Source organism: Lethenteron reissneri, chromosome 17 (genome assembly GCF_015708825.2).
Source record: "Lethenteron reissneri isolate LAM-NWPU_2019-01 chromosome 17, ASM1570882v1, whole genome shotgun sequence".
NCBI lineage: Eukaryota > Metazoa > Chordata > Hyperoartia > Petromyzontiformes > Petromyzontidae > Lethenteron > Lethenteron reissneri.
The window spans coordinates 764,810-787,576 of record NC_083795.1 but is presented as its reverse complement, the minus strand read 5'-3'; the positions used below and the strand labels follow the sequence as shown (position 1 = coordinate 787,576).

Below are 22,767 nucleotides of genomic sequence, written 5' to 3'. Positions count from 1 at the left end.
GCTCGATTGAAATCCTTGAAAGAATGAGCCTGATGTTAAGTTAATTTAAGTCCAAGATGACCAAAAAAGAGAAAATCGATTTGAACCTGTTGCAAATAGAAAAAACAATGATACATGTTGTATCCTCTTCGGCATCTTGAGCAGCAAGCACACAGAGGGCTGCGTGATGCTTCACGCGCTGCTGTACAAACCCTCCACGCTTCGATTTCACACACAAGCACCCGCACACGCTGGAGACAGCAAACAACGCGGGTGTCCACCCCGTTGCGTCCCCTCGGTGTGATCTGTCCTCTCCGGCTGCTTGAAGTCACTTCCTGTCTGCTGTTTGATTTGTGCACTATGTGTGCGTGTCTCACGGCGCCCCTTTGTCCCACAATTGAACAAAAAAATGCCCACAAATAAAAATCTCAGAAATAACGAACAGCTGGCTCCACCGTGATTGCTCTTCGTGCACCTGTGAGTCGGAGCGCGCATTTGGTCCTCCCCAGCGCGAGGCCAGGCTCCGCCCTCGGCCCCGCACCCCTCTGGATCCTCCAGAAGGCTCCGTGCCTCGCCCACGTGTCCATCTGGTAGAACGGGCTGCGACCCCCCAATCCCATTGTCTACCAATCTCCCAGCGCCACGCGCTACAGTTACTCATTCAATGCCACTACGTAAGTAATGATATCAACGTAGAATGAACACAATGGGTTGACGTGTGGTGGGGGGGGGGGGAGCCATTACATCTCAACGGCTTCTTCCTATTGACTGGTGAGGCTCAGGTGAGTTGATTGGTGAGGTTCAGGTGAGTTGATTAGCGAGGCTCAGGTGAGTTGATGACACATGGTTGAGGTGAGTTGATTAGCGAGGTTCAGGTGAGTTGATGACACATGGTTGAGGTGAGTTGATTAGCGAGGCTCAGGCGAGTTGATGACACATGGTTGAGGTGAGTTGTGAGTGATGAGGTGAGTTGTGAGTGATGAGGGTAATGTGAGTGTCGCGTGTCACGTGACCCCGGTGCGTAGTGTCAAGTCGCCCGCCTCCTCGTCACGCATGGAGCACAGTGACGGGCCGTGCAGCCGAGGAAGAGCGACATGCACATTCCAGATGAGGTACATGCGTCTCTTTGATGACGGATAGCGAATTAAGTACCAAACAATTTCACTAAACCGTTCATGTAAAAGCGGATTACAACAATTTGCTGCATTTCTCAAATTGCTGCTAATTACAGGCCGCTGGAAGGAGGTTACCAGCGCCTTCCACGCAGAGGAAGCGACATGGAATGTCGTGCAACTGTCCTGTGGATACCCAGTGCTATTGTTCGGGTAGCACAACAGGGCCTGCTGTGAGCATCACAGCATTCTTGATGACTCACGGCGAACTCCGGTCGGGCAAAAATTCGTAAGAAATGCCTCCATCGCATACCCATCTCGCCACATCATGAAAAAATGAATACAGGTATTTTCCTACACAGTTTCAGATTAATTTATTAGGATTTACCCTGTGAGCCATTCGGCTCTTGATTTGGGTTCAACCGTAACAAACAATAAAAATTACAACATACACCTAAAATTAATTGTACGCAAATCTGAACATCCCATACGTAAACAATGAAATTCTACAGAAAAAGCACAACCCGTCCATGCTGCGTACAGAAAGTGCAAGACAATCCATTTCGACAAGCGATGAGCAGCACGGCCTTCCACCTGGTAGTGCCGCATTGCAGCAGCGTCGATTCAAGGCAATGAGGCAAAACTGTGGCCCTGTCTCGACCACGAGGGTCTCGCCGGCAGGGCCACGCTCGCTGGGATGGACGCGGGCGAACCCTGCAGGGCACCCGGCGCTGGCTGGCCACGTGGTGGCGGCACTGGCCGCGTGTGTGCAGAGAGACAGAGGGGGCCCTGGTGGGGGGTGTGAGGGTGGAGGCAGTGGTGGTGGTGGTGCGAGGAGGAGGAGGAGAAGGCGGGCTCACTCCACTGCTCGCTGCTGGGAGGGGGTGGGGTGCAGGGCGCCAGGGCGAGGTGAGGAGGCTGAGAAACTCAAAGTTGGCCACTTCCGATCTGCGGCGCGCAGAGAGAAGCGGAGAGCTGAGCTGGGCTCGGAGGGCAGCGCCGCCACTCTCGCTGCTGCCTCTCGCGACGCGCCGTGCCTCCACAGGCGTGAACAAGCGATGCTGCAAGGTAAGTTATGGAGGCGGGACGCTGCGGAGTTAGCGCTCTGTCACGCTGCTGCTGGTGCTGCTGCTCACTTGACAGAGCGCTCAGTTCGAGCAGCCGTGCCGGGCTAACCGGCGGGCTGCTCCTCTTCAAGAGCGCGCCATGTGAGCCGCGCGTGGCTCGGGTGAACCGCGTGTGCAGGAGGCGGCTGTGGACGGGGTAAGGGGGGGGCAGCCCGCGTGTGGCTGCTATGCAGGTGCGGGTGTTGGAGAGAGAGGGGGGGGGCGTTGGAGAGGGGGGGGGCGTTGGAGAGAGGGGGGGGAGTGTCGGGTGTGCCGCAGCTATTGTCACCGCGCGGGTCGCTCCCACGAGTTGAAGTCGCCTGAATGTGTCCCCCTCTCTGTGTGTGTGTGGAATGGTCTCCACACGGGGTTCTATTCACACGCGGGTACACCTGTGCAGACAGATCACCCGTATAACCTCAACGGACTATTGGGGCAAGTGCTGTTAGCGAACACCTAAAGAAGGCTGGAACGGCAGTACGGCACACCAGGGTGTGTGTACAGCACCACGCCCGTCCGCCTTTGTCTTCCCAGTGGGGATGCTTGCCACAGTGGACGGACGCATCAATTCTCTTGTTGCGTATGGCAGCGATGTGCTTCGGGAGCTGAATGCCAATGTCGAGGTCTGCTCGTCACGGCGAGAGAGAGTTCGTATCATTTTGCCGTTTCTCCTCCTCCATTGAAGGAGCGCAAAACTCCGCGGTGTGCTCGACGGTCCATAGTTTGTGTTGCATGGCCACCATCGCAGCGCTGTGGCTCGCCTCTTTAACTTGCCAATGACGAGCGAGGTGTACGCAGCGGCCTGTTGGTATTCTGATGCCGTGAATGCGTCCGCTCGTGTCTGCGAGGAGGAGCGTCAAAGTCAGGATGCGGTGCGATGTCTCCCGAACCTGCGCGAGGTTCTGGGCTGACGGCAATGGGCGTCGTTCAAACGAATCCCAGACGCTTCCGCTGAGTCGGACCCACACATGTGTGCTGCACACACACACGCGCTGTGCACTGCACACACACACGCGCTGTGCACTGCACACACACACACGCGCTGTGCGCTGCACACACACACGCACTGTGCACCTCGCGACGCTGAACTGCTCGTGCATGGGGGGCCAGGATGCTGCCGTGTGCACGGCGAGCGTGACCCGAGCCCCTGTGTGACACGTGTCGCGTCCCACTTAGCGCCCGCTCATTGCGCCTGGGTCGGCATCGCCACCGCTCCTACGAGCCCCGCCGCAGGGATAGAGCTGCGGACGGCACCAATGTCGTACAACGCGCGTGTGTGTGCGCGCGTGTGTGTGCGTGTGTGCGCGCGTGTGTGTGTGTTGTACTTCTTTCGCACCGTGCGTAGCCAACCGCGCTCATCGGAGATGTGGGAGAAGGACAACAAACTAAACACAAACAGCAGTTCTAAATAAATGAGTTTTCAATCGAGATTTAAAAGTAAATAGCCCCAGTGGCTTCATATTGGAGAGGGGGGCACGGGTACAGACGCATAGAACACATTCGTTAATACCACTGCCCTGAAGAAGGATCGTTTCCCGAAACGTCACTGCCCAAAAGAGGGGGGGGGGGGGATTAGGTAGAGAGGAGATTCATCACCAGGGAGATTGTGTCGTAGTGGGAGGCTGCACGCTGCACCATAAGAAGCGGACTGTCAGCACCCAAAGTAAATGTTGCATCTGTCAACTCATTGATTCACGAATGCACCGGTAGCTGTCCCTTTGTTGTCGGCATGTCCCCAACCCCGCGCTTGTGTGCATCTCGTGTAGCCTCAATAGCCTCGTACTGCCTGCCTGCCAACCAAGTCGAACACTGCACCACCAGCACCGACCACCCTCGGCTGCCCAGCTCTCGCGACCCGCAGTCAACATTCGAACGAAAGCAGAATTCAACCTGCGGCCGTCTTCCTGCCCACGGGGGGTCGGGGAGAGGGGGGCGATGCGCGCGTTTCCACGTTCGTCAAAAAATATATATAAACACACACATATATATGTGTTTATATATAGATCACACCGTGCGCAGAAGCGCGCTGCGGCTGTAGTGTGAGTGGAGTCGCTGCGTGCCACGCCGAGCGCAGGAGGGGCTGTGGGCAGCGGGGGGCTGGGGGCAGCGGGGGGCAGCGGGGGGGGGGGGCAGCGAGGCAGCGGGTCGCTACCACTCAGGCGACTTGTGTGCGACGTCACAATGAGACCCCAGGGAACCACGATGATGACGATGCCGCGAGATTGTGTCAAGTTCGATACGTTACCCCCCTCCACCTGCACTCACCCACACTGGGCAGTGTGGGTGAGTGCAGGTGGGGCGAAGTCTGCAGCGCAGCAGTGCGTTGTGCACGTTGTGACCACGTTGTGTGCACGATGTGTACACGTTGTGACCACGTTGTGACCACGTTGTATACACGTTGTGTGCACGTTGTGTGGACGTTGTATACACGTTGTGTGCACGTTGTGTGCACGCGGACGTGAGTTTTACCCTTTTCCGTGTTGCGTGCATTCTATCAAGTGTCACGGGAGAAAATCGCGAATTAAATACTCGAGTTTTTTATGTTAAATGACGCAGGTTGTGTTACTGTAACCGTATGATCACAGAAACCTGCAAGTCAGCACGGCTACGATGGTGTTGCCGTGCATTGCCGTGCAGTCGTTGGCTCGAGAAACCACAAGGTGGTCTCCTCCTCGACGTTGATCAAAAGCCATGCGGACGAAAAACCATTGAAGGAACTCGAGATTTGACGGGGATTACAAAGTGTGGGCATTCCTTAGGAAGTGGCATCTCACGCCTATGAGAGAGAGACAGAGTAGTCCACGGTGTTGCCTCCTAATCCCAAGTTTGATCACTGACAACACATCGCATCATCCACAGCCATTGTCCACGTCGGACTCCCCGTGTGTCATTGTCTTAATGCCCTCTGCGTGATGTAGAGAGTCACTACTACACAAGGTGCCCGCCTGCTTAGACGAAGGACAGTGGGCCCGCAAGGGTGAATTTGCCTACAGAGTTGGCATTTCTCAACCTCATAGGCGTTGTGCACAAAGTGTCAGCGCATTGTTGTCGTGTCAACTTGAGGGCGTGTGTGCACGCACACACACACAAGATTGATACACACACACACACACGTGTTTAATGTCTGAGTGTGGGGAGTGTTCAACTCGCTTCCTGGCGAACATGAACACGGAGGTTAGATTCCAGTCGTCGGTTACATTGGAGCGAAGCTTCGTTCGTATCACGCGGGAAACGAATGTAAACTAAACACACTTCTCGCGGACAAAGCGCTTCATGCAAATAGACACACAGGACATTGCGCAACGCGAATGGCCATTGGTGTCTGAAGGTGAAGAGGAAACTCCATAAACTCGAGCTCAGGGCGAGACGCCTTTAGGGCCATCCATTGAGTAGGGACGCAAAGATCTGTCGCAACTTGGACCCCCCCCCCCTCCCTGTGGGCATGCGGACTTTTTACACCCCCCCCCCCCACCTGGGTAGGTTCGCCTGATACACCCCCCCCCCCAATCCTATAGAACGGCCGATATTTAATCCACGCAGAAACGATCCAGGATTAATAATATTAACGTGTTTAAGCAAACATAGTCCACCGCCAGCTGCATTAAATAATTAAGTCGCGTGCCTTGGCCACTGATGTTGCTGAGCTGCGTGATAGCTGCAGTCAGGGGCACGGTGGCACACGAATGACACCTCTCCCACAGTCCCACTTCTCCCGGCGGTAGTTGTCGGACAGCTGGAGACACTGAACTGTGGCTCATTTGAAGGCCAATGTAGACAAATTAATAGCGAGGCTTCACGCCCCTCCCCCGTTTCCTATACGCACATTGTCAGTAGACCCCCCATACGCAAGCGAACGCATTTGGGTTAACCCCCCTCCCCCCTCCATGGGTACGTAGTCAATGTGTGACCCCTGACTGTAGAGTAAAGACGCCGGAGGGCGGCGGTGGCACGACGACGCCTTAACAGGTGCCCTCGCACTGACAGCACTGGCCATCAAGCCGTCACCTATGATTGGAGGTCTTTATATTTTGTTCGTTTGCTTTATAGAGCATATAAGACATCTTTATAGGGCATATAAGACTGCTGTACGATACCCCCCCAACAAATGAATTTCAGTCGGAGCTGCCTGGGCCTGAGCTCCTGAAAGTATTCCCCGCACACGGCTCGCCCCACCAGGAGGGCCCTCACGTGCCACCTTCCGGGCTGCGATCTGTGCCAAGAAAAATATTCGGTGACAATTGTAACCCCGGACGCAAATTGATCTCTGGCCGCGCTCGCATAGTAAAAGTGAGCTCAGGGCGGCGCCCTGAAAAAACACGCGACACAGTCCGTGCCAAGCCCGGCTAGCCCGTCCTCTGAGTAAACGTGCAGCCTGTAGGCCAAGATAACTCCAGAGAACAGCAACGCCGGCATGAGTAGGAGGAGGCAAGCCGTAAGTGGCTTCCCGTGAACAGCAGCACCAGCGCCTTCCCCTCCTGTGTGTTGTCGGGTCGTGCCGCCTGTGTGGGGTTTTTCCGGCACGATATCACCCCGTGTGCCGGCAGCTTCTTCACTCGATTCGAAAATCTTTACAGCTCCTGAATTCTGCATTCTTTTCGCCGAATTCTATTCGAGCGCCCGAAGGAGCTCCCAGCCCCGCGGAATTTACCAAATTCTCTTTGGCTTCTTGACGAAGCTTGGGCCAAGCGGCACGTGTAGCGAAACGTCGGAACATCGTGCACGAGGAGCGCAACCCTGAAGTCCCTGCCACCCAGGAGCGGCGCTTAGACGGCGAGAGCCCAAACCCTGGCCACCGTCACCCGTGCAGCCACCCCACGGGGACACGTCGGGCTGCGCGTCACGCCGCCACCACCACCACCACCACTCGCCCACCCACTCCACCTGCCGCCACCAAAGTGCCCTTCTCTCACCACGGGACCAGAGCGCCCAGCCACGGCTCAAGTGCCACAGCAGCAGCCCCCCCACCCCCCGAGTGCTCCGTCCCTCCTCCCTCGCGCAGCCTCGTCAACTCGCTCCCGTTATGGGGGAGGGGGGCGGGGGGGTTATGTTTTTTAATTCAGCGTGCCACAGCACCGAGTTACTTTCTCGAGCTCGATAGTTACAACAATCCGTGTCCTTTCTACTACTCTGACAAGTGAATTTGCTCGATTGATTTTAATTAGCTTAACATAGTCAAGGGGCCAGGGACAAAACTGGCACCACCTAATATAGCAAAACATTCGTATCGTCAATGTGTATATATATGGTTTATGTAGTGAATTACCTGATAACTCACTCGTTAAAATGCGCATCACATAATTCATTGTTATTGGCCGCATGACGAAGATGGGACCGCTCAAAGTGACGCCTACTCGGGTGGCACCTACCACGGCAATATCTGGTCGTGGCTCATGGAGCTTCCGTGAGACGCGTGGACACCACGCGCCTCACGGTGTCGGGGCCACTGCGCGTCGAGGTGTCGTTCCGTGCAGGCTCGGCGGAGCGACTGCCCTCGTCTTGTCGGCCAAAGAGGCCGGCTCGTTAGCGCCGCGCAGAACGCGCTGCGGTGCGCAGTGTTGGCAAGAGGACAAGAGGGTTCCACCAACACGATGATGATCCCTGATGAATGAGAAAATAATAAATGAAATGCAGTGAAGCTTTAGCAACAAAAAAGTTATTGAGTGATTGAAACAGTTGATATGTTTGCTTCACTGCCATGGAATTTAGAGAGGGCCGGATTGTACTTGGCTTTTAAAGGGAGGTGGTGAGGGCTGTCTGTATTGCGATGTTTAAGAGACGCGGGGTTTGACCCACCGGTCAGCGCTGACTTCATTTATTGCACGTGAATATGTTTTGTTTCAGCCTGCGTGTTTTCTTGTGTGATAGGGAATTCTCATCGCCGGGGTTTCAAGGACACCCACTGGGTCATGGATGTTCATGTGGGTCTTTCCCCACGCTATTTGTGGCCTTCGTTTTTTTGTAGCCTCGTCCCGCGAGACTGACTTGGCTACTAGACTGGACAAAGGATCTACTCAGAAAAACGGACTGGATTTAAGGGGCCGTCCATAAATGACGTCACGCACCTAGGGGGGGGGGGGGTCAGACATTTGTGACTATGTGTGACGAGGGGGGGGGTTGAGAAATGTGACGTCACATCAAAATGCGCAACTTTAAATCAATATAGACAACACGTTCTACTTAATAAAATAGACTTTTAATAAATGTTTTCTCATACAACATCAGAGTGCAGCGCCACATTAAATGCACACTACAATAACAATAGTTTAAAGCGATTTGAAGCATGTTTTATTTGGGGGGGGGGTGGTGCAGAGCTTTGTGACGTCATATTTGAGGGAGGTCTGACTTTTGTGACGCCGTGTGACGAAGGGGGGGGGGGGTCAAAACTCGTCAAATCGCGTGACGTCATTTATGGACGGCCCCTAACAGCACGCAGAGGTGTGCTGCTCACAAACAGCAGGAAGGCACGAACCCCATCATGCCTTGCAAGCATGTCACGTGATCGCCACCATGCACGTATAACGCTCTTAGCCGTGTCAGACCAGCGGCTGAAGAGTTGAATTTGTCACCGTTGTTATTCTTTAGACACTAAAGAGGGGTGGTAAAATGTAGCAGCGGTGAAACGGATAACCGTAGACCGGTTTCACCCTCGTTAGGACTCATCAGTAAAGTACGATCTCCATTATTCACTGCTGCTCTGTATTTGGGATACCCATAGTGTACGGAAGGTCCTCCCCGAATATGCGTTCCCGTTGGCTTCACACAATCGCGTTTCATTTAAGCCGCGGGATTATCGGGTGTATTCATGGTCGTTTGCGGCAATACAAACAATACCCTTCCCCCATTCAGTGTTTCTGCGTTGGTGGCTACATATTCTCTTTGTTAACGTTATTGTCAAACACCATCCCTTAACCTCGTGCACAGGGATATGTATTTTGCCGAAGATGTCGCAAGAACGTTGGGATTTAAGTTTAGTCGCGAAGTCTGGGTTACAACCCGAATATAAACTCACAATTCCCACACAAGTGCACACATTTTATCCTCGCTCGAGGCATGATTGGTCGAGGCGACCTGCAACCAGGGTTTGAACTCAACATGATGATGAGCCGAGTGCTCCGGCCCCAGTGTGGGGCCCATTCAGCCCTTAACGCGCATCTCGTATCGGTCATCGGACTTGGCGACATTTAGAATTTGTTTATCGTGCCTCAAGAATGAATACGCCGATTGTATTTTATTTTATATTGTGGTGTAAATATCTGACTGATGTGTAACCGTAGCCCCAATAAATTGCTCTTCCCATATAACCTCTCAATACCTTCTACAATAAACACCCTTTTCCGTCAATTACCAGTGAGTGTCAAACATCCTTCCCACACCGAAGCTCCTCCACTCTACTCACCATCTTACCTCCTCCTCCCATTTGTGATGATGGTCAGCAACTTGAATACACATAAAGACGAGACATTTTTTTTCATTTGATATCGTGGATGTTTTGAAACGCGTTAAGAAATTAGGCTATTTTGGTTTCCCCTTTTCAATTGTCTTCATATTTTCCTGTGTGATTGAGTGTGCAGCGTCTATCGTTGAAGTGAATGGAGGAATGTGGCATTTGTGCTTTGTCCGGCTCGAACTCTCCAGCGGAACACGGCTATCATCTACGCGGCTGTCACAATGACGGAATGTGCAGCAACACACATGGCGGTACCATGTTTTCTCTATTTCAAAGAATATTTCTCAGCGAGCATTTGTTATTTAGCCGCACTTTCATCATAAACATAAGGTAAATGTCAATAATTAAAATGGGAATATTATGTTACATTGTTATACATGCTAAAAGATGGCTGCTCTCTGTTGCTTCGCCAAAGGTTTAGGGGCAGGAGCGTTTTGTTGTGAAATTCAGACTGTTTCTTATATTAAAGCAAAAAAAAAGGTCCAAGAGTCAATTTCGAGGCAGCTTCTTCACATGGCCACAGAAAGGCGGAATGAAACTCCGCAGGCCCTTGGCGATGAGCCCCATTGTTGGTAAGGGAGAAGTCGGCTCGTTCTCACTGGAAGTTTGACAAAAGGAGCGTCTGTCAGGACATGAACCAGGCCCTTTGTGTGCGCGTACTTAGACAGAGGCGCTGTGTGCGAGACGTGGCTTTGTCAAATAATGTCACGCACATTATCGAGTAATGATTACCATATTTCAAAAGGCTGTGATTACAATCGATACGCATTTCTGTGGTTGTTTTTCAACATGTAATACAACTTCAATATGTCAATGCACACAGAGTTCATGGGCAACACCAGAAGTGAACAAATGCTCTATCAAAGGCTGACAGAAAAATGTTTGCTAAGCAATTAATAACAATAATAATAATACCCGTTAATTAGCCAAGAAAGCCTCGCCTGAGTCTCAAGGCTTTTTTAAAAGAGGGTTCCGGCATTTGGGATGTTTGGCCGCTACCATTGACGAGTGCCATGTGGGAGGAAAACCCGAGGCCCTGTGGAATACGCACGCGTACGAGGGAAGAGCACTACAAGTTCTGCACACGTCCAAGTTTAATCCACGGAGTTCCCCGATATATCGATTCTGTATCCAGAATGACCTGAGCCCATTGCAGTGCAGACTGCATTCCCCTGGCCATGTTTGCTGCCTGAAGCCTCCCCCACCTGTAACACCTGGTATGCACTCGTTCCTCACTGGTCACGCACAAAGCAGGCGAAGAAGATCTGCTTCCCGATGCCACTATATCGTTGTATAGAATCCTACAACATTGTTGCATATGCTTAAAAAGTACGGGATCTGAAGTAGTACTGCATTTACGAGTTTATAGTCACGTGTGGTTGGAGTGACGGCCCAAATATATTCTTGGCTGTTTGTGTTCACTTTTAAATGTAAGTCGGTGATCTTGAGGCGTCGCAACATGAGATCCAACGTCCGTTTGCCACTCCGTGGTGGAGTGTAGTGAGGGTCATGTCGCATCTTGGCTGGCTGTCGGAGTCCGCTGTGGCCGCTGTGCTGCGACGGTGCGGAGAGACGCACAGTGGTCCCTTCCACGTTCCCAGGCCGGTCCGGGTGCAGGCAGTGGCTCGGACTGCACGTGGCACACTCAAGGGGGTTGTTGTGTTTTTAATTTGGTGCCTGCCCGAATTGTTCTTTGAATTCTTTGTGGCAGGTAAAGTAAATCACTTGACGGTTGTGTAAATACTTGTTTTGGACGGTTCCGTGTAATAACGCTTGTTAGGTAACGCCACGGTGTGTTTTAGCTTGGCTCCAATACGCCCCCCCCCCCCCACCGTCTCGCTAGGTGTGCTGTGTTGCTCTTTGGACTGTTCTTACATTTCAGTTGTTTGGCCAAGCAGGGATTATGAGGACCGTAGAGAAGGGTTTGTGTTAGTGTGCTGCTGCTGCTAATGCTGTACAATGGCTCACCCAGAGCTTGCAAGTTCGATTCCATCTCAGGGCGGGAAAGCTGAAACGGTGAGAGTTTCGTCACCCCCCTCCCACTCCCCACACCACCACTCCCCCCCCACTCCCCCCCTGTCACCCCCCCCCCCACTCCCCCCCCCTCTCACCCCCCCTCTCACCCCCCCCCGCCCCCCCTCCCCACACCACTACCAACACACCACTACTACCCCCTTCCAACTCCCCCTCCCCACACCACTCCCGCCCCCCTCCCACTCCCCACACCACCACTCCACTCCCACTCCCCCCCTGTCACCCCCCCCCCCACTCCCCCCCCTCTCACCCCCCCTCTCACCCCCCCCCCGCGCCCCCCCTCCCCACACCACTACCAACACACCACTACTACCCCCCTCCCACTCCCCCTCCCCACACCACTCCCGCCCCCCTCCCACATCCCCCTCCCCACCCCACTCCCCTCTCCACTCCCCCCCCTCCCCACACCACCTTTGCAATGGGCGTCCGTAACGCAGCATCACCCCCTGCAAGCAAGCGGTAGATTTGGGAGTTTGGCTTTGACGACCGCTCCACAATTGCACCGCCGCAGTCAACGCCGCAAGGCGTCCTTGCCGTAGACACCGCTCGTGGACGGCTTTGGGAACTGACTCGTCCGCTCCACGCGGGAGCTGCTACTGCTGCTGATCGCGGGGCAATCCCCCGGCCACTCGATCGAGCGTGCTCTAGGAAACCAGACGTGGCACCCAGTGCCCAATACTACTCCGTGCGCTTGGTGGAGGCGCACGGGCTAATTCGTTGTGCGTTCGATCGTCCGTGCTTGGACTTGGGCGTGAACGTGGTGTGTGTGTGAGTAATGGGAGGGCCGAGATTGGGCCACGTGGGTGGGTGTGTGTGTGTGCGCGTGCTTTCGCGTGTGCCTACACGTCTCTGTGGTGCGAGCACACGCGTGCGTGTGTGTGTTGTTGTGTGCGTGGGTGGGTGCGGGTATGTGTGGGTGGGTGTGTGTGTGTGCGTGCCAAGCTGGTTTCGCCCAGTTACGGGAAAACATATTGGAATGCATGTCTTGAGTGCCAGCCAATGGGATTACTGATTAAGGCTTTACGATTCAAGATCGCGGGCCGAGAGATGGACGGGGAGGAAGGTAGCACACCCAGGCACGAGCGTGCACATTACACGTGCACATTACACGTGCACATTACACGTACACATTACACGTGCACATTACACGTGCACATTACACGTACACATTACACGTGCACATTACATGCGCACGTGTTGCGACCGGGTACAATGCCACGAGACTACAGTCGTGTAAGAACTTGCTTTTGTCGAGGGACGCAAATAAAATAACAAAAAGTCGAGCCAGATGTAAAACTTCGCACTCATTGATAGCCGACAAAAAATACAACCAAGCCATTCGTAATCATCATCCACAGCCATGATGTATCCCCGCTGTAGTCCTGGGATGCCAGACCCCGTGCCGCTGCTGTCCGAACACGCGAGAAAATTTCATCACCGCATTGTTGTGCGCTAACCACTGTGCCACCGCTCCCCGGTTCACACACCCACACACAGAGACAGGACGACGGGACAGCTGACTTCTCGGGGTTTCTCGAGGCTATTCATATTCGGAGGGATCCCATCGCACCCGCCTGCCACATTCCCGTCCGCCGAACCCCGAGTGTGCGCGCGTGCCCCTATGCTCTTTGAGAAAGACCGCCAATGTCAACGCAGGGGACACTTGCCTGCTCGTGTGCACCGTGCTCGTCACAGCACTTGTTCCCTGTGGGAGTGGAGAGAAGCCGTGGGGCGGTGAGAGCCGCGTTTGGGGGGCTGTTGTGGAACGATATGGGGGGGGGGGTGAGATTTTACGCGATGGTGGCTGTGAATGTGTCTGTGTGAGGTCGACGAGTACCTGGTGCGGTGCGTAACCATCGCCACTCGGGAGACAAAGGTGGCTGGGCGTGGTGCTGGTCCCCCACACTCCTCGTGGGACGTGCTAGCCTTCATAGGTGCTCACTACCAACACTTGCCACAACAGTCTGTTCAGGCTATACGGGGGATCTTTGTCTTGTCTGCGATAGTGCGGGGGACCCACGCGTATATGTGGTTGCTCCTGCGCTGTCAGTGAGTGCAAGAGATGACATTTAAGTGAGTTCCCTTCCTGACTCCTCTCGTTTCCCAGTAGAGTAGGTTACTCCTCACACACCCACGCCCAATCGCTGTCCATAATTCAGGACATCGAACGAAAGTGGTGATTGTCTCTCACCTGTGGCCTCTGTATGATGAATGTGTAATGACAGTAGAGCCTACATGCACTGTGAGTGGACTAGTGGCCACGGGAGGTAATGCCAGGGGAGTCAGCCTACAGTACGAACGCACTAGTGGCCACGGGAGGTAATGCCAGGGGAGTCAGCCGACAGTACGAACGCACTAGTGGCCATGGGAGGTAATGACAGCAGGGGCATCAGCTGTGAGTGTGAAGGGACTGGTGGCTACGGGAATGTTCGAGAAGGGAGCGTGGTCAGTTGATGGAAGAGGACGGTGGAGTCTGCCGGTGGAGCGAGCGTCCAGAGTCCGCGAGAATGATCGAGAAGTGGGGTGTGGTCTCGTGTTGGTATTTAAGGGGGAGATGCGCGGGAGACTCGGGGCTGTTGCAGTGGGGGTCTCCGTCTGATGTCAAGCGAACGTGTCTTCAATGAAATGCCATCTCAAGAGAAGTGTGTTAAGTCGTCATTACAAATGTTTAATTAATTTTGTCTTAGAAATGATTCAATTCAAGTTAAACTCTGGAATGCTAATTAATACAATCCAAAACAGTGATTGTAATGCCACACGTCCATATCCATTGCATTCCAAATATTGCAGTGCTTTTATGCTCATGTTGGAGAACGCTCGATTCACAATCATAAGGGTATGAGTTCTACTCATGGCCAGGCGAGAATCACTCTTCCAGGATTTCCTTGGGAAGCCGGTAGTGGTTGCTTTGTGAACTAAACTGGCTCTTGCCTTCAGATTTTGTAACTGACACCACTGGGTCAGGGCCGACTGACAGAGATTAAAAAGTGTCTCTACGTTAGTTTTAACATGAAATCGCACAACTCTAAAAAATTGCGGTGGGGGGGGGGGTTCTACGTCTTAATTTGTAAGGACAGTCGTGGACACCAATTTTTATCAGTATTTATTGTCGTATTCTCAGAAGAATTAGTTGTTTCTCTGCGGTGTCTTAATTCTCACGCCAAAGCACAAATCCCGAGATTATTTATCCTTGCGCCGCATGGGTCTGGCGCGAGCGCGGTGCCAGTCGCCCTCTCGACTCGTCCCCAAATAGCGCCACAGCTGTTCCCTTGACAGAGTCGAAGTGGCACGGGGACGTGGGCTTTTCCCTCACTCCCGGCTCTGGCCGGCGCTCGATCACCTGTCGCGTCACCGTTTAGCAGCGCGTCCGATCGAAGTTCACCCGCTGTACTGTACTGTCAATTGTGAATGTGACAAACTGGCCGGCGTTGACTCGCTCTTTAAAAGCAAGCTCTGATTAGTACCTGGGTTTTAGAAGGAACTTAATGTGATCCTGCATTTGATATTTTCAGAGTAATTATTTTTCATTGTATTCCAGTGAAATGATTGCGGAGGTTCTGCCCTGTGATGCCAAGCTTAGTTAATGTCTCCCTTGCTGTTAGTCACGTTTATACATCACAGCCTGGCTGCCAGAGCAGGTTGCCTAATTTCTGGTGGGTGTGAGGATTCTGCTAAGTTTTGTTTTTATGACCACCCCTCTAGTGGGCAGTGCCATTAAACAGTGAAGTGAACATTCCCTTTGAGATCTGGCTTGAGGACTCTTATGTAACAGGCCAGAGAGCCATATCCCCCCTCCGCCCCCTTGTCCGTGTCAACCAGGAGTCAAACTCGCCACCCACCGACTGCGAGCCGCTCGCTCTCCCGTTGAGCCAGCCGGTCGGGCAGCACATTGAGGCATTGGGCAAGCCGCTATGGTTTTTTGTTTTTCCAACCACACACAATTAATCAGTCAGCTCAGCTATTGATTTATTCAATTGAACTTTAACCCTTCGTTCTTGGCCTCGTGTTTGGACGTGACCTCGTGCACAGGAGAAGTTGGCGTGAGGGGAAGTGACTTGCAGTGAGGACATTTTATTTCACTGCCAGGCTGAGGTCACGGCGTGTTCTCGTTGACGTGAGAACGCGATTAGGACATCTTTCCTCACCTCCTGGCCGGTTGGCCAGATGAGTTTGTCTTTTTTTCTTTTTTTTGTCATCCCACGCGCTTGAGATGTCATGGTTTTCAATCACTGATTCTTGTTTGTTTCATTTTACCAACTTGTTTGTATCGCTTGAATCGCTTGTATCGCTTGAATCGCTTGATATTTATTCCACTTTATTTTGTCCACTTGATTAGCGTATATTTACAGATATTTAACATGGACAGAAACGCGGGTATTCTTGCACGTAAAATGTTTGAACTTTTTTCCTTAGCCTTGGGATTCAGTATTGATCAGTGAATTGTTCCACTCTCTGCCTCCGCTAGAAACGGAAGCTTGCCCAGTTCTTTCAATTCAGAGTTAAAGTTAACAGCTCGATACACTCGTCGACAATTAATTCACTGCACTTTGTAGACCCCCTAACAGAGCAAGGCCCACGAACAAACATGAACGATGCTCAGAGGCCAGCCCCACAGCTGTGTGAGACCACAAGCCACGAGTCGCACCCACCCCCTAAAGGTATTTGTTTGTGTATCTGCACCAGGCCCGGTGAATCATTTACCATATTACAACTTCTTGAGAAATCGTGATAAACACTAAGCCATGTTGCCACAGAGCAGAAATCGCTGTGAGAATCATGTGGAGCTGGTTCTCGAAATTTTATCGGGAGATCAAGGTGCATCGTTCCCCATTGGCTACCTTTGGGCCTCTGGCACGTGACTCACCGGGAGAGCACACGGGCTGGAAGTGACACGTGCAGGGCAGCACTCGTGTATGGATCCATCGATTGGTATCGATTCGTGTGCATATGGATTGACGCTTCTCAGTAGACTGATGCAGCATGCAATGAGTTCATGTCACCCCCGCAGCCACAAGCGGAACAATGGCGCTACCGTTCGTCGCAATGGTGGTAATAATTTATGAAAGAGATTTGCATATCGGCCCGTTGACGTTTATGGTTCCACCAGTGTCTTCGAGGAGGAATATCAAAGCCGGGAGGTGCGATGTTCTGGTCTCGAATGAGCTGTTTGCTCTGGTCGTCCACCTCCCAATTAATTCGCCAGCATTCTCCCAGGTCTGGGTGGGATTCTAGGATGATAACCGCAGCGTGATCCCAACAGGGGGATCGCGACTTGGTAGTTGGCGGCGAGAAACATTGCCGAGGTGCGGAGTGATGATCTCTGAACCCGGCGAACCCGAGTTCGATTCCCGGCCACGGCTAACATCAGCGACGGGCGATACCGCAAGCGGCCCTCTCCTGCCCTCGCTAAACCTGCACTGACCAGCGTGGTGAGGTATGGTTAAACAAAAAACACAACCGGGATGGTGTGGGAGGTCTCTTGCATAGGTGTGTTGAGAGTAGCTGGGATGTTTGTGTTTACACAAGGAGCCATGCATCTGGTATTAGCTGTCGTGCAGAGCTGGACGAATTCACGCTGCATGAATCCCTGCCAGATTTTAGAAGGCGCCTCGTGTAATCACCGCTAGCGGTGATGTGTTGGTTTTCACCAGAACAGTGGTCGCTCGGAATACTTCCCGGCGCCTTTTCAGTGGCTGATTAAAGCCAGTTCATCCTGTGCCTTGGCTTTGTCAGCTTCTAAAAACGTCTTGTTACAAAATATGCCCACTGAATCCCAGAATTTTATGTTGACAGAGATGTCAGCCACTTAATCCCCTCGCTGTAATTCGAGGCCTTAGCTCTTATTCAACCTTGACAGCTTAAAAGAAAAAGAGTTTGAGTGTCAAAATCTTTTCCAATTCTTACTTTACCAGTTTCAGTTCCAGTGTTCCGATGGTTTTTACGTAATACTACCACAAATATTAAAATAAATAAGTAGACAATACATCTCATTCAAATGTCCATCTCTGCACAATGAATAAATCTAATTCATTATTGTGCAACTCATCAGCCACACGGCCTTCTGGGAGAGCACAATTGCATGAGAATTGATTCAGTGATTCATATAAACTCTGAACCGGTTTCGACATTCGGTGTCTCATCAGCAGTCAGGCTTGCTTGAACCAATGCTGGTGAACGACCCGATTTTATAAGTGAGAACTCTCTCTTTTTAAATTGTGGGTCGTAGTTCAAAATAGCATACTATACGACGATGCTGACGGTTGTTTTTGGTTCTGTTAAAATGTAACTTCATCCAGTGTGTTTGCATTGTTTTGATGACGTGATGCACACGTTAGTTTATCTCGGAGTGGGCTCCAGCTGTGACGAAACAGCTGGATCCTCAAATAAAATTGTCTAAAATCTGGGAATATTGATGGCGGTGGTGCACAGGCACAGACGACAACTCGCCACCTTCGGCATGAACACGTTAAAAAATATGAAACGCAGGTCGTAGGGGAACATTTCATGCTACGGACCCTTTTTCAGAGCAGAGAGAGCAGTAAGGACTGCATGAGTCATGGTGATTGATTGCACTTAACACATTCCCGTGTGGTGCCTTGAAGCACCAGGACATGTCGGGAATATTTCGGTGATGAGTTTTGAATTGACGAACGAACACTGCCAGGGCAGCAAACAAACCACTAAGCAGGACCGCCCCCCCCCCATCGTTACCTGATGGAAGTGAACAATTCGGGATCAACATATGAGATCAATAAGTCCATAAAAGAGGTTTTTGGGTGAGACCACATACATGTAAAAGTGTCGTTAAACCAGCAACTGACAGCCAGTCAGTGAGGTTTGTCACGTAGAGAACACGTGGCAATTCGTTACTTCCCCCGTAGCTCTGAGTAGCAGGTTGGCTACGTACGGTCAGAAAGAAGTTCGACACATACGAGTGGAGGCCCTTCCGTAAGAAGTGGCGTGAGCGAGCACTTGCAGGGCTGCACCTTCACCTTTTAACGTTTTACTTTTCGGGATGAGTTACTAACCGTTGGGTATAATGTGAGCGTTATTTCTCTTGAGTGTTGAGAACCGTGGGTTGCAGTTTTGACTTTAGGATGTGAGGACTATTTGGATTAGGCATTGACGTTGGAAAAACGGTGCTGTGTTTGTAAAACTCGCTGTAAGACAATTAGAAAGATCCCCCGTATAGCCTTAACAGACTGTTGGGGCAAGTGAAATTAGCGAGCACCTATAAAGGCTGGCACAGTACACGAGGGAGTGGGTGGCCAGCACCACGCCCGACCGTCTTTGTGTCCCCGGTGGCGATGATTTTACGCACCGCATCAGGTACTCATTTGAGACTGAGTCGACCTAGAGGAGGTCCAGAACCGGTTCAGATAATCGTCACTGGTGTTGGCCATGAGCAGGAATCGAACTCGGGTCGCCGGGTTCATAGCAACAAGACACGCGTGCCTATAAAGGAAGGGAAAATAATCAGGCATCTCTAAGGCTTGTCACCAACAAAGCACACCGCAGTCATATCTTATTGTCGTGATTGCTTTTGAAAGGCTCCAGACTGCAAAGCGGAGGCATCAGAAGTCGTCGCTTTTTTTAAACGTATCCAGAATAACTTGGCCGTGTAACTCGAGCCGTAAGACGTTGCCGCTCAGACGGTTGGACGTTGTTCTCATTTGTGACGAGTGAATTTATAGATCGCGAGTTGTAAAGCGAGCGGCCATCGAGGGGCAATGGATAGCCAAGCTCACAGGTAGAGGGTTGTGTGACAGATGGACCAAGGGGGGGGGAGGCTGTTGTTTTTGTGTCTATCATCACTGCACTCTATCTCCATTACATATCTACGAGGGAATCCGTCCGTCGGCTACTCTCTTTTCCATTGCCACATCTCCACAGAAAGCTGTTGCTTTGCCAGCCCAGCCCGGGAAGAGACGCGCACGTTGTCTTCGCTGTCGATCGGCAGTCACTTCACTTTCGTTTCCTTCGCCTCAAGCCAGGAAACTGGCAAGGGGCACGGAGCTCTGCGCACGAGCACAGAGCCGCACGAGGGTCTCGCGGCGCATCGGGGCGGCTGCCCCGATGCGCCGCGCTTTAACCCCCCTCGCGCTTCGACGTCGCGGTGTCATACGTGCGGCTTACTTTGAAGCCGTTGGGAGGCCCACACGATGGGACTTGCCCCAGGGCCTGCACCCCCCCTCCCCCACCATGGGTGGCTCCACCTACGAGAGTTGGGCCGGTGGAAAATAGGCAAATAAGATTTTAAAAATATGGAAGAATATGCCTTGTAGTTTCACATATGCAGTCATATATCAATAAAGAACACAGACTGCAGCTGGAAGCAGCCGGGATGGCTGAGGGCCTGGGTTCGACTCTGGGTTGGGGCCGCCCGCAATGCAGCCTGCTTCTCAAGCGCAGCGAGTTGGTGGTCTCAGTCCCGTCACCAATCGCTGGTCAAACACAACGCACAGTGGGATTTGGTATTTCGCTTGAATTGGCTCCGATGACAGCGCTGAGAATCTAAGAAAATCTGTTTCACTGCCATGTGGTGATAGCCCCTGCTGCTGAAAGTATTTTTGGACCCCCCCCCCCCTTCCCGGCCACCGACCAGCGATACAAAAAGATGTAAATAAGATCAATAAAACTCGGATGTGGATGAAAAGAAAAATCTCCTTTCACCTCGGCTTGGAGTTGGTCCTTGAAAAAGAGAGACAAGACACTCCCGTGACCAACTGATGACCGGCACGAGTAACCGGTCGAGGCAAATCCCTCACCGCAGGTTATGGAGGAGTTTATTTGTTCAGTTCGTTTCTTGTAAAATAAAACGTGGAAGAATATATTTATCGTGGAGATGTCCTGCGAAACTCGCCTATGTTGAACTTCTTTCACACCGTACGTAGCAGGGCGCCACGCTGCTTTGACATTTCCAAAAGTATCGCTCCTCTCATGGGCCCTGACACCATGAGCACAGTCGGAATGACCTCGAGACAAACACCAAACAAACGACACCAAGCTGCACAATGAGCCGGCCTCGCGACCTCAATTAAGACAACAAACTCGACACTCGTGTCAATGGCGACAGCTCGGAGTTGTGGCACATTCCCCGTGGCGGCCTGCGTTGGCCTGGGAACCCGTCAAGAAGGAGACCATCTACGACTCGACAACCGCGGTTCCAACGTGAAGCGATAACTCATCTGTGAAGGTTTGGCTTCAAGAGACGATCACCGCAAGGCGCCAAGCCCCACCTCCTTCCCTTCACGCACTCGCAGCATGTGCAGCCAACGCAAGAGAGAGGTTCACTGCATCTCTGTGGTGGGAGTGAGCTCGCTTAATCAGGCTGCTGTGTCCACATGGCGCAGCCTCCATGGAGTGTCACGGATATAGAGGCCAGGCAGGCCGGCGTTACGTTTTGACGGCTCGTGTTTTTATTTTGATAACGAACTTTTTCCGGACGTGTCTCAGATTCCCCCAGTCTTTAATTCAAAACATTCCTCAAGAGTCATTCTTTAAAGTTTCGGCGCTGCTTACTGTGTGGGGGTTAAAGCAGTTGGAGATAAAACGAAAGGGAGGGAGGTGGTGTACATCAATTTTTCTAAGCTCAAAATGGTATATTTATATAAAGCAAGTAACAAATAATTCGTTGTGGCAACGACCTGATGACAGTCATTGTAAGAACCAGCCAGACGTTGAGCGAGTTGTGGATCGCTCTCCAAAAGCACCTCCGATTAGCACGGTTGGCTACGTACGGTGCGAAGAAGTTCCACATACATACAGCACGACCGGGATTGCTCCTGAAGAAGTCCGAAATTGGCCACGTTTGTTCATCACGTGACAACTTTTTTTATTTGCCTTGCCGAGCGGAGGAGGATTTAAGACACACTTTGTACTTACGCGATCTCACCCAAAAATCAATTGTGAATCAATTGTGCGTCCGGTCCTGGCACCGCGCGAGTGTATGGCGACGAGAGCAGGGCGGCTGATGCGTGGCCTATGCCTACGGCCTACAAACCGACCGGCTTCACCGTTGGACCAACATCTGATATTGTAACTACTGGCAAATGTTGCCGCGTACGAATGACAGCGGCACCCACGACCACATCGATCTGCGCGCGATTCCAGCTTCGCTTGATCGTTCAGCTACTTATTTAGCCAGGAAATCCACACTAAGTCGTGGAACTCTTTTTCAGGAGGCTCCCACAGATGGCGATCATCCCGCTTGCTGTACTGCCTTCTGGGAGAAGCCCGGGGGGGGGGGGTTAAGCCTGGTTCGTGCTTGGATGGGTAATGGCGAGCGCACACAAGGTGTTGTAGGCGTATTACCGCGAGGGATGCGAGGTGACAGGAGACGGCACGGCAATCGGTGGGGGCCCGCCCCCCGCTCATAGTGTTTTGGTCGACTCGCCGAACGCAGCAAGTCACTGACGTGGATCCATCTGCGTGCTCCTGTGAGTGCTGCCCCCTCATGTGCGGGTGGTTTCTCCAGAAAATCTGGTTTCCTCCCAAAAAGCCGAACGCTCGTCAATAGAATTTAACAAACATTCCAATGTGTTACCCTCCTGAAAAATAGTCTTAAGATGCAGTGAGGCTTTGCTGGATAAATCATTTATTTGTATGCTGCCTTTCACTATGCAATGTACCTTTGCACAATATTTCCGTGTCTTTGGATTGAAACAATACATTCATGACCCTGCGGGTTCCATTGGTTCAGTAATGAAAACAACTTTGACGACAATATCAAATTGCCAGTTTTGGTGGCCAGATTTCCGTAGCGCGGGCCTGCTTTTAATCATACAGAACTTAGGCATCTTACTAAAGTATTGCTTTCAAACAACACACGCTCTCAGCTGCTACTACACTGCTGGCAGAACAGACCGTGTGCCTGTCTGCGTAGGAACTGCCAGAAGCTGGTACGGCGTTATAGGCGTGACCCCTGTTGTTGCCTGGGTACTTTCACACGTGGTTTGCATGGCCTATATCTCTCACATAAATCAACCTCCAACTTCCTCTTGATGCCTCCACAGCCCTCCCACACGTTTGACTCCCCTCGCCTCAAGCTCCCCAACCCACCACACACCACACACACACCACACACACC

At 52.1% G+C, this 22,767-nt stretch overlaps 1 protein-coding gene across 3 annotated transcripts in view; it reads left to right on the top strand.

Annotated features, from left to right (window-relative positions):
• Positions 1 to 1,999: 1,999 nt before the first annotated feature.
• PLCE1 (phospholipase C epsilon 1) overlaps positions 2,000 to 22,767 on the top strand; it is a 99,156-nt gene continuing 78,388 nt past the window's right edge. For all 3 annotated transcript variants that reach the window (XM_061552705.1, XM_061552706.1, XM_061552702.1), the window contains exon 1: positions 2,000 to 2,159. The gene's annotated coding sequence lies outside the window, so the exon portion shown is untranslated. The remainder of the gene's footprint in view (positions 2,160 to 22,767) is intronic.